Source organism: Aedes aegypti, chromosome 2 (genome assembly GCF_002204515.2).
Source record: "Aedes aegypti strain LVP_AGWG chromosome 2, AaegL5.0 Primary Assembly, whole genome shotgun sequence".
Taxonomy (NCBI): Eukaryota; Metazoa; Arthropoda; class Insecta; order Diptera; family Culicidae; genus Aedes; species Aedes aegypti.
Genome location: NC_035108.1, coordinates 331,884,620 through 331,897,020, shown reverse-complemented (window position 1 = coordinate 331,897,020; position 12,401 = coordinate 331,884,620). Strand labels below are relative to the sequence as shown.

The following is a 12,401-nucleotide window of genomic DNA, read 5'->3' as shown; positions in this document are numbered from 1 at the left end:
GTGCTACCCGGAGCAATGGTGCAAGTGACCTTGTGTTACTCCGAGATAATCGGCTGCCCTTCTTCAGTCTCTATCCTGAGGCTTAATAATGGTGGGATTATGAATATGTTGACATTTAATTTAAATTATTACCCTTATGGATTCGCATTATGCGTTTTACACAGTGTATTCTGTGTTCTTTCGCCTTTGACGACTTTGATGCTTTGGTGCTGAGATTACAAAAAGCTTATACCTGCCTAGTTTGGGTAGTGACTACGGTTAGGTTAGCTCAGATAAATCTTCAGCATAAAAAACAGCAACGATCAATCTTTGCAGACTCATGCAAAATGGTACAGCCCAAGTGGCGCTAGTTCAAGAACCCTATTTTCGTAGCGGGAACTTCTATTTAGGTAACCTTGTGGACCCAGTTTTTGCTACTTTCAGCAAACTTGAAATGGCAAACTCGCGCTCCATGCCCCGTGCATGCGTACTCGTTAATAAAGCAATAGTTGCTACACTCAATTCTGAGTTAACAACCAGAGATGTATGTGCTGTCACAATCCATGTTTCTGTTGGAAACCTCAACAGGAAATACGTCTATTGTTCAGTATATTTACCGCATGATGAACCATCCCCAACGGATGACTTGTCGTACACTGTCGAGTTGTCGTACACTGCGTAACAAAAGGCCTTCCGCTGATTGATGCCAATGCACATCACATCATCTGGGGCAGCTCAGATATCAATTTGAGAGGCTCCAGTCTGATGGAATACTTAAGTAGTACCCCAGACAACCAGAAATCGCATGAAAGTTCACGTTACAACTCGTTTATTCATACTAATTACATCAAACCCGCAAAACACCGTGGATAAACTCGTCAGTTTGATGAGTTTCCTCGCATAAAACACTTCTTTTCTGAGTTCATTTATACATTTTGTTTCGTCTCGTACACTCGTACATAGTAAGTCGCATCAATCCGTAGCAGCTGTCAAATCAACATTTGTTATCATAAGTTAAGTCGCACAAGATCACAGGTTGGTTCGGTAGAATATTTATACACTCGCATTGTATGTTATTATTCATCACATAATATATGCACGCATATCGCCTCCACTTTTGTACGTACAAGGCCTTTTCGCGACATCTTATAAGAGAAATTTTGCACATATAAAGCCTCCAGGTGATTTCGTTATGCGTACATTTTGGTTGTCTGGGACAGATCTTGGATTACTTAACATAGGCAATCGCCCAACCTTCATGGTATCTAATAGAGAAGAAGTGTTAGACATAACGCTCTGCTCGAATAGAATTAGTCACGAGTTGATGAATTGACATGTATCAAATGAGGAATCATTATCTGATCATCGCTACATCTTCTTTGAACATTCAAATGTAACTGCGCAGACTTTGCGTTTTAAGAATCCCCGCTCAACAAACTGGGAACTCTATATTGAATTGGTTGCGACCAAATTTCATGGATATTCACGATCCATTGAAAATCCAAGTGATTTGGATGATGCCGTTGATACTACAACATCCTACATTATGGAAGCTTTTGAAGAAGCATGTCCTTTGCGGTCTGTAAAGACTACAAGAGGGACCTCATAGTGGAATTCCGATCTGACTAGAGTCAGGAAACAATGTAGAAGGAGTTGGAACAGACGCCGTTAAGCTGGATCAGAGTCGTTAAAGTCGGTTCGCAAGGCTTACAAGAAGGCTCTTCGTTCTGCTGAACGATCCGGCTGGAAAAACCTTTGTACAAATGTTTCCAGTTTGAACGAAGTTAGTCGGCTGAAGAAAATCCTTGCAAAATCTAAGGATTTCCAAGTGAACGAAATTCGCTTACCTAATGGTGACTTTACTTCTTCCGATAAAGAAGTTTTAGAATGTTTATTCAATACACACTTCCCCGGATGTGTGGACATAGCATCTACGGATGAACCAAATATCTTTTCATGTAGTTACGAGTCTCTGGCCTCGGCTCGCAGTATCGTAACTACTGAATCGATTCAATGGGCACTTAATAGTTTTGCGCCTTTCACATCTCCAGGAGCAGAGATCACGGATTTTCTCACTAGCGTAAATACAATAGTTTGGTGTTTCGGCTGATCAATTTTCATATTAGGTTTTATGAAAGCAACTTAGTTGAAGTGATCAAATGTGGATAGTGTTCAAAATGAATGAAAAATGTGTACAACAGTCAAGACCGAAGCTGAAGGGTTAACAGTGTGTTGGAAGTATCAAGCTTGGTGACTTCAAGAAAAAGCAGTAGGACAGCTACTAAGGTTTCGATGAATGGAGTAGTGTACCCCTAGCGGACATTCAATTCCTGTTCAGACACTTCAAAGTGTTCGGTGAGAGCTTTCCATTTACCATCCTTTAATTTAGTAGAAGACTAGTGATAATGGTTTTAAGTTGATGATTGATGGTCTTGGCTTACTAAAGTAAATTTATATATAATGAGAGAGGGACAATTTGTTTTTTTTTCGTTTCAGAGAGCGAGTAACGGCGCTTTAGCCGAGGCTATAATGCCAGGACATAAGAAAGAAATATCTTTGTCCCATCCCAGGAAACCAATCTCAACAATGGAGTGTGCATTAACTTTCTTAGCAACGCCACTTCCAACGATTCGATCTATCTCTCCCTGAATGAAACGGTTGGTACGGTTGTCCCCGTTTCTTCTTTCCTTAAATTGAAAAATTTTCGTCTATCACGTTATTCATTCGTGGATAATTTGATCGCCGTGAATTTCGCAATTACCTTCAAACCCAAGTCTGCACAGTGGGCCTGGCCATTTTAATACTTGTATCATATTTTCGATATGCTGCAAATATTAATGCTGACAAGAAAACACTAGAAGCAATTCTGGTGTTTCCAGGATGCTTTTCATTATTGGCTGTGCAAGCACTTAGATTAGATTAGATTAGATTTCACATCTCCAGGAGCAGAAAGGATTTATCCTGTTCTGCTCGAACAGGGATTTGCGTTTATCAAACATGTTTTGAAAAAGCTACTTGTAAGCAGTTTTGCTACCCGGTACATTCCCAGATCCTGGCGTGGTATTACTGTAAAGTTTATCCCGAAAGGAGGACGTGCGTCGTCTGAAGAAGCGAAGAGTTTTAGACCAATCAGTATGACCTCTTTTCTTCTGAAATGTCTGGACCGCATTATCGATCATCACATCCGTGATGTTTATTTGGCAAACATGCCTCTTCATGTGAATCAACATGCTTACCAATCTGGAAAGTCCACTGTGACTCTTTTACACAAAGTTGTATACGATATCAAGGAAGCATTCGCTCAGAAGCAATCCTAATTGGGTGTTTTCTTGGATATTGAGGGTGCCTTTGATAACGTGTCTTTTGATGCCATATTGGAAGCCGCACGAAAACATGGGCTACCTACCAACTGGCGGGGAACGTGGCTTTGGAGCCGGCCTTCTGATGGGCTACCTACAATGATTACCAATTGGATTTATCAAATGCTCAAAACCGACATTATTTCTCGACATTGCGTCAAGCAGTAGGGCAGTTCAAAATTTAAAAATCTTTGAGAATCCAATCTCCCATGTCCTTACAATCGCTGGGGAAAAGGGAGGAATGTTAGTTCAACGTCTACATAAGAAGATACAGGGAACTCAAACTATCTTCATAGACGTCACGGGATAGGGAGATTGGGTTAGTAGGGGAGGATGTACAGAGGGGCCCAGATAGCCGTAGCGGTAAACGCGCAGCTATTCAGCATGACCAAGCTGAGGGTCGTGGGTTCGAATCCCACTGGTCGAGGATCTTTTCGTAAAGGAAATTTTCTCGATTCCTAGGGCATAGAGTATCTTCGTACCTGCCACACGATATACACATGCAAAAATGGTCAATCGGCAAAGAAAGCTCTCAGTTAATAACTGTGGAAGTGCTCATAAGAACACTAATCTGAGAAGCAGGCTTTGTCCCAGTCGGGACGTAACGCCAGAAGGAAGGAAGGGAGGATGTACAGGAGGATGAGCTCAGTTAGACAATTTAGAGCATTATGGGTAACATGTGAATTTGTTTTGAATTTACATAATTTACATATTAAAGATTACATATTTTCACAGCACTATGCAAACAAGACATCATCCACAGCACTACGACAACGAAGCAACTGACACGAATAAGCCCCCGCAGGGGCAAGCGTCGCGGTCAAAGGATCACACATTCAAAAATGTATATTTATTCGCATATGTTCAAAAAAAAAATAAAATAAAAAGCAATAAAAATCTTTCGAGAGATTTGTTTTATAAATTAAGTACACTTTTTAAGTTTTTCATGGATTCTATTGAATGAACAGGCATAATTTTAGTTGGTTCTTATTCTAGTATTTGATGAAATTGATTCTATATTGACGTATATGATTTTAGCTTCATACGATTAGTCAATAATGAGCTTCGCTCTTAATTTGATTGTATGGACTTTTTGATTGATTTTATAAAGTTTTTTTTGCTTTGAAGCTTCTTGTTCAAAATGTAGCCAAGATATTTTTTTTATTTATGAGATAATTCAATTACTTAAAAAAAAGGAATATCCAGCTTTTACGCTAGCTATAAAACTGCTGGGGGTGATTCGATATGATATTTCTTACCTACAGATTTTATGGATTGGTCTTAGTAGGCAGTGATTTAAGATTGTTTATTGTACTGTCAAAAATTTTCACTGTATTTATATTAGCTACCTCTTTTTTGTTCTTTAATTCAAAATACTTTATCACATAGTTACAGCTTATCAATCAATAATTTCATTCTTGTTTTGTCCTTTCAGGTATTTTATCTTTATACGGGAAGAGTTGCTAAACTATTCCAAAGGAAAATTTGAAGAAAACTGAAAAAATAGGGTCGCTAATAACCTTTTATCGTTTAGTACATTTGTTAATTAGGCTAATTAGCATTAGCATTGAGCATTTTGCACAAATTCGTAGGTGGCACAGTCCCAGACCATTGTATGAGGGTTGCCTCCTTCCCGTCTGTTACCAAAGTTAGAAATTTGGGACTAAGCTCTAACTCTTAGGCGGCATCCACAAATTACGTAACGCTCGAAGGGGGGGAGGGGGTAAGTTCGAGCGTTACGACTCATACAAAATTTAAAAAAAATCCATACAAAAAGGGGTCGAAATTTTCAAGATCGACGAACCCTCCAATGATCGAGAGCTGTCCTGGCCACGTCCTTGCGAATGCTGGGGAATGGGAAAGGATGATTGATTGAACACCTACTTAAGAAAGATGCAGAGAACTCTACGACCTCTCATAGGTGTTACGGGATGTTGTGGATAGTTGATGGAAAGGGTAGTGCCATACACTGAGGCAAAAAAAAACTTAATATTTTCTTAAGTAGGGGAAGGGGTGGTAAAATGAACACCTTAAGGAAATCATCTTGTTTCTGATAGAAACACTAGGAATTTTTAGAGTTTTATCCCACAACATCAAAAACAGAGATGTTATCCATAGCTGCGACACGAATTCAGACTAAAATAGCTGAATTTTCACATATTTTGGTCGCTAGCAAAAAACGATGTAAATGTCCATTTTACCTGCACTATGTGGGTAAAATGAACAGCTGTTGGTGGTAAAATGAACATCGTGCAAAAAAACGTGGGCAAAACAAATATTTCTGAAAATTTTTATTGCCTTACCAAAAATATATCCATTAATGATTGCAACCCATTCAAAATGAATTCTAAAAGCATCAGATTTGACCTCATATCATAACGATATTCACCTCACTAAAAAACCTCTAGTCTTCCGTTCTAAAAGTTACGTCAGTTCTAATTTTCAAACGTGGTTTTCTAAAATCTAAGTTTTCGTTGATATTTTCACTCCAATTGACCTACGTATCAACTGGTTCACTTTGATTTATGCTATAAATCGTCCGTGCGTGATAAAAATTCATCTAAATTTGTTTTTTCTCGATAAAAGGCAAGGTGTTCATTTTACCACCCCTGTTCATTTTACCACTTTAATTATAACTTTTAATTATGATTTCAGTGAAGAATTTAATTACTGAATTTCATAAGTCAATCAATGAAAATCTGCAACTAACACAATGATAATAGTCTAATTAAAATTAACAATCATTAATAACGATTGCCAGTCATTCCAGGCGTATTCAAAAATTGACATGTTTTATTAAACACAGATGCAGATTCTATTCCAGTTGCGATGTTATGTTACAGCCAAGAGAAGGATCATTTTGAGTACCTTAGAGTAGCAGCTTAACGCAATTAGAATTATAAGGACACATTGCATCCCTCTAGTACATCTCAAGTACAGCACAATTATTTCCACATCAACGAAAGGGTCGATGTCCTCGGCAATCTACGAAGGCATGTTCTTCCGCGCTGCAACCACATGCAGACATAAATTTTCTTCCAATCAACAGAGCAATGCAATACATTTCAATTCATCACGAATACACGCGCAGCGTTCCTCGTCTTTACTTGAGTAAACTCATAATCATGAACTTCACCAGAGCGCCCCACGGTTAACATCATTAAATATTCATGCTCACCGACGTCTGTCGCCTCAAAACCCCAAAGCTAGTGTCCTCGCCCAAGAGCGCCGAGTTCACTCACATGAAAATTCCATCGAACGAAACCGGGACCGTCGTCGGGCTCCTTCCTCACTTGGTTTCACTTGCTTCATCCCTTTCTTACAAGCTGAATCCCTCTTCTACAGTTGACCCACAACGATACCCCCAGCCCCGGCAACAGAAACAGATTTGAATTACTGTGGGAGAATTTCTTCCGCCACACACGGTGTGCTGGAACACACATATTATCGAACTTGCATGAACCTCCGATCTTTTTTCACTAAAAGTTAGTCTTGATAGCCAAAAAAAGTTTGCGGAATATTAAAAAATCTTTCATCGGCAAAAAATTGAAAAAAGTCGATTTTTGTATTTTTATTCTTCTCTCATATGTGAGTTCATAGGAGAATATTAGAGTTACACTAATTTTGATGCACTGCAATAACTCAAAGACTTATTTGATATACCTTGAACACGAATCGATAACAAAACGTTTCAAATTGAGCATATTTTCTACCTGCATTCACACAATGTGATCAGCCCATGGTGGTATGCCGTTTATTAAGGACATCGCATTTTTACATAAATTTATTAAGTTAAACATACTTGTAGTATCAAATTTCAATCAACGTTTCCTATTCTACTGAATAATTGAAATCATTGGAGTTCGTTATTGAACATGAAGCTTTTTTAAGATAACAGACAATTGTATAATCACATGCAACTATTAAAATAAACAGCCATACAATTATATAGGGCAATGTACTGTTTCAATTTTGTATGGTATGTTCACTCTAGCTGGTCTTGTTATTCACATTTGTTTTGATTGAAAGATGGAGGAAAATTTTACGCAAGCCTGAATACTGTGTATCTACATCCAAAACTAGAACGCATACAGATATTGTAAAATATCGTTACATATACAGGATTTATACAGAAAATGTAAGATGTGAACATAAAAAAAATCTAGGATAGTCTTATGTTTCTTGTATGAGTAACAATATTATATAATATTTGTAAAGTTGTCATGCAGATTTATATTGAAATCTTGCAGCCTCTGGTTGGGTGCGATTGCTAAAACATCACATCATTAACGTATCATTAGTTACATTCACATACTTAAAACTAAATACATACCATAAAACGGGGCAACTTTAAGAGTTTTTTGAGAGAAAATCTAAATATTTTATTTTTTATTTGTAAAACAAGCACTGGTTTGTTAGTTATCGATTGCATATGAAAGATTGCATAACGGTTCGATCTTAATGAATCTATAGTTTCTCATATAATCGAAAGTCAGTTTTTGGTAATGGGGTAACATTGATAATGAGTAGATAAGCGCATGAAAATCCACAACAAACTTTGGTTTGACATCATCACAGTTTGAATTGGATTGGAGAATGTTAATAGAGAAACTGGATTAGATTTTATCAATTCAAGTGCATAATTTATTGAACAAAAAACACCTTTAAAAGTGTTTTCAGGCAAAACAAACATGACAAATACCATTATAAGTTGATAATAATGGGTATAAAGTTATATCTCTGAATAGATAGCTATCGATAATCATGTTTCGACATTGAATTCAATAAATCAATCGTTTTTTGGAACATGACTAAGTATAAATCGAATGAATCCCGTAAAGTACATGAGGCGTTGCATACCACTAGGCTTTTAATGTTATACGGGAATTTGTGACTTTGAGTACAAAAAATGATTCTAAATCGTAAAACTGTTTTTCGCTATGAGGTTCGATACCGGATTCATGTTTTACTATAGCTAGGCCATCAAGCATACGTACCGATCTCATTATAATTTCATGAAATAGTGATAGTAAAACAGATTGTTTGTGAGCGTTTTCAAAGTACTAGAATTTCATCATTTTTTAATATTCGAATATAATGCTTCAAATACTCTCGATTGGCACGAAAACAGCTCAGAGGTGAACTGTCACACTGATACTGTTTAGTTTCGCATTCGTTTTGCTTAACTGAATAACATAATTTTTGTTATTTTGTTTAGTACGTTGCGAATCCCGCACTATCAAAGTTACCCGCATTATCAAAGAAACCTCGTTTTACGATACTAAAATTTATGTGTCCATGTTGGTTATTGAAATTGTTAAGTCTATTTCGCAAAATGTGCCCTCCATAAGTGCGAAGTCGTGAATAAAAGTGCTGGATTGCGTTGGATCGATTTGTTATCTTCGCCACATTTATTATTCATCTTATGACAAATAATTGGAGTGATGACATAATGTCGATCCGAAGTAATCCAGCCCTTTTATTCAAAATCAGGCACTTTAAATCCCAAATATAATGTGCGCATTGCATATGAGTAGATTAGTGACTGCACAAAACTTGTATCACGATGAGCTTGAGACCACATTAAGGCTATATAAGCCATTTACTGTTAATCATGTTATAGTGAATTCTCTTTCAAGACTTTTGCGCGTATAAGCACATGAATACAGCCTATACTGCCATGTGTATCTATTTCTGGGAATTCCAATTATGATTAGAAAACTATGCCGCATACGTAAAATATTACTGATTTGATTCAGAAAGAAGAATACGAAGCGTTCGTATGAACTTTTCTGGAGGAAAAGTGAAATTTCCGTTGTATAAAATACGGCATACCACCATGGGCTGGCCATATTGTGTGAGTGTATGTAGGAAATGATGCTTAATTTGAAACATCTAAGAATTCATTCACGTTAAAGATATGTCAAATTGATCATTAAGCCGTTTAAAGTCATTATATTAGCGTAACTCTAATATTCTCCTATAAACTTATATATGGGAGAAGGGTAAAAATACAAAAATCGACTTTTTTCAATTTTTTGCCGATGAAACATTTTTTAATATTCCGCAAGCTTTCTTTGACTATCAAGGCTAACTTTTAGTGAAAAAAGATCGGAGGTTCATGCAAGTTCGATAATATGTGTGTTCCAGCACACCGTGCCACACGGTCTGGTTGTGAGGTTGGTTGGGCGGAAGATTTTGACACAGACAAACCGGCGTAACTATGACGAATTTTCTATAGAACACTCATTTAACGATCATTTCCAATTCGCTATGTGGCAAACCTCTCAACTAGAGGCGCCCGCATCGTTTTTATTCGTGTTTGACGTTTCATACTACCGCCATCTGCATGAAACAATATTTCGTGCAATAAGCTCACCCGATGATGATGGTGTGAATTGGGCGATGGATTTTAAAGAATATCGTTCTAAATATTACGTATGTTTATCTGTGATTATGGTATCCCAGTATCAGTGGATATCAGAATGAAACGTTGCTTCCTGTTGTCGTCCTCGTTCGTACTCGCCTCTTTGTGGTGAGGAAGGTCCTCCTCGCCGGGCAACGTGAATGGGATGAAATGGAATCATGGCAGGTAGTAGCGCACTTGGAAAATGAGGGGCATCATCTCCTTAGATGATACGCTTCAATTTTTTCAAGAGAGAGACATAGACATAGAATGGTATAAATACGAACGACTTATTCTTTATACTTAGAAAAAATAAATTTCTTACATATGTTCAAACGACATGAAGCTCTTTATGAAAATACTTAATCCTAGATAAGCAGAAGAATATCGGAAAGAAACTAACTTATTCTTCACTTGGTGCAACTCAACTACTCCAATTCAATGTAAAAAATGTAATTCAAAAGCATCGAGTCGAAAATATGTAAAATCTTCTATTAAAGTATTTTTAGCGAATCAAGTAGTGCAGAAGTGTTAAATTGTAAGGGATTTGGGCGTTATCCTAGACTCAGCAACAATATTTAAGACCCATATACTAGACACCGACACGTTAATGCTTCCAGTGGACGATTGTCCTTTGAAGAAAGCACCACACTAGACAACGGACTAGCATGCAACACGCCCAGTGGCACAGTTGGAAAACATTCCTAACGAAAAGTTTTCCAGTCTAATACGGAAATCGAACCCATACTTCTTATCACGATGCGGCTAGATGCCTGGTGACACTAACCGCACGGCCACGGGGCCCACAATTCCTCTACCGGCAGCTTCATTTTTATCGCGAATAAAAAAACAAATCGCGATAATTTATTTTGTTTGTCGATATTTTTTGCGTTTTTGTTTATGATTCAATTACAAACACTGCAGTTTTGTTTGATCCATGCAAAATAATTATGGAAATGCCTCAAATGACCTTCTACATATGGAGCCGACCGTCTAACTAACTACAAATCACAAAACTTGAATAGTGTTGTGGAGTTGAATCTAAATTGTATTGAAATCTGCTGAAAATCATGGAAATTAAAGAAAAAATATCACGAAAGTAATTATAAAAATAGGTCAGGGACGCAAAGTTTAACTGTCCCCTACTGCAAAATAACAGGTTTTATCTGTTTACATAAATGTGATTTAAAACATAAAAAAATCCTCCAGCTCCCCCAAAGCTAATTCTAAGCACTGCACATGGAAAATGCACCACTACAGGCTAGAAATGGGGGAGTACAGCTTGCTCAATACCATCACAAGAACAGTGACGACACTTTTTTTTTGACGTAATCGCATGGTTGGAAAATTGGATGTTCTTCATCTCTATGAACTGATTTCTTTCTTATTCGGTGTAGTTTTGAGTCAAAAGTTATAAATGAAATTGTGCACCAATCAACATTTAGCAAGAACCATCGAAAGAAAGGCTGAATATGAACACTTGACTGATGGTTCAAAACAGCTGGGCGTCTCCATTCATGCTCGAAAAAATGTGATATTCTATTCGTTATTACCTTCAATGATATTTAAACACCAGAAATGCCGCTAAATCATTATTTTTCACTTGTTATGAGTCAAAACCACTACTCTACAGAGCTTTTTCTTCCCTAAAACCAAATTCTATAAATCCACACTACACTCTAGAACTACTAGAACTACGCCCGATTTTCACACGACGAAGGCTCCCGATAGACTGACGGAAGAGTTTCACGGAAAATTCCAATCATACGCATACGCAGAGGACATCATCCTTCGTCGGTTGGTATAACTTGATCCTGTTCATAGAAAACGTGCAACATGCTGAGTAAACTCTCCACACTGGCGGCTCCCCACGCGCTCACTCTTGGCGACTTTCCACTTCATACTGAAATTTCCTTCAAGGAGAGGGAAATGCAGAGAGAGCCGGATGGGAATTTGTTTTGGCATGTGCTCAACACTATCAACATACAACACAGATGGCAACAGACACGATTCCCGACAATTGACGGTTGGAAAGTCTCTGTGAATGGATGTATTGTTCCACGAGGGATACACAATCCAGACGCTTTCCTTGGGGTAACTATCTCAATGACGATGACTTGTTGGCGCGACATGGATGAATCTCGAACAATTAAAATAAGCGGGAAAAGTTGTCACGGTGTGTTTGGTGCTGCATTTTAGTATTTGATTGTTCGTGTGATAGGGGATGTAGAATGTGCCGCCGGGATAAAACGCGCCACAGCAATATTAGAAGATAGAATATATTTATGGTAAATTCGATCATTAAATGATTTTATTTTAATTGAAATTTTCAAACAATAGCTCTATTAATTAACACTCGAGTGCTTCGTGAAGCCCAAGCAGGACAGTTCGGTTTTGCGTCGTCCGATAGATTTGGCTGACGGTTTCGCGCATGTTTTCGTCGCCGGAATTTTTTTTTCCTGTTTCCAAGCGTCCTGCTGGGTAGTGCTTCGTGAAGCCCAAGCAGGACGGTTCGGTTTTGCGTCGTCCGACAGATTTGGCTCACGTTTTCGCGCATGTTTTCGTCGCCGGAATTTTTTTTTCCTGTTTTCAAGCGTCTTGCTGGGTAGTGCTTCGTGAAGCCCAAGCAGGACAGTTCGGTTTTGCGTCGTCCGATA

General features: G+C 37.9%; 1 protein-coding gene across 1 annotated transcript in view; it reads right to left on the bottom strand.

The window, feature by feature from the left end:
- LOC5578973 (kelch-like protein 17) overlaps positions 1-11,489 on the bottom strand; it is a 111,663-nt gene extending 100,174 nt beyond the window's left edge. Inside the window, exon 1 of the mRNA XM_021845967.1 lies at positions 11,298-11,489. The gene's annotated coding sequence lies outside the window, so the exon portion shown is untranslated. The remainder of the gene's footprint in view (positions 1-11,297) is intronic.
- Positions 11,490-12,401: the final 912 nt, after the last annotated feature.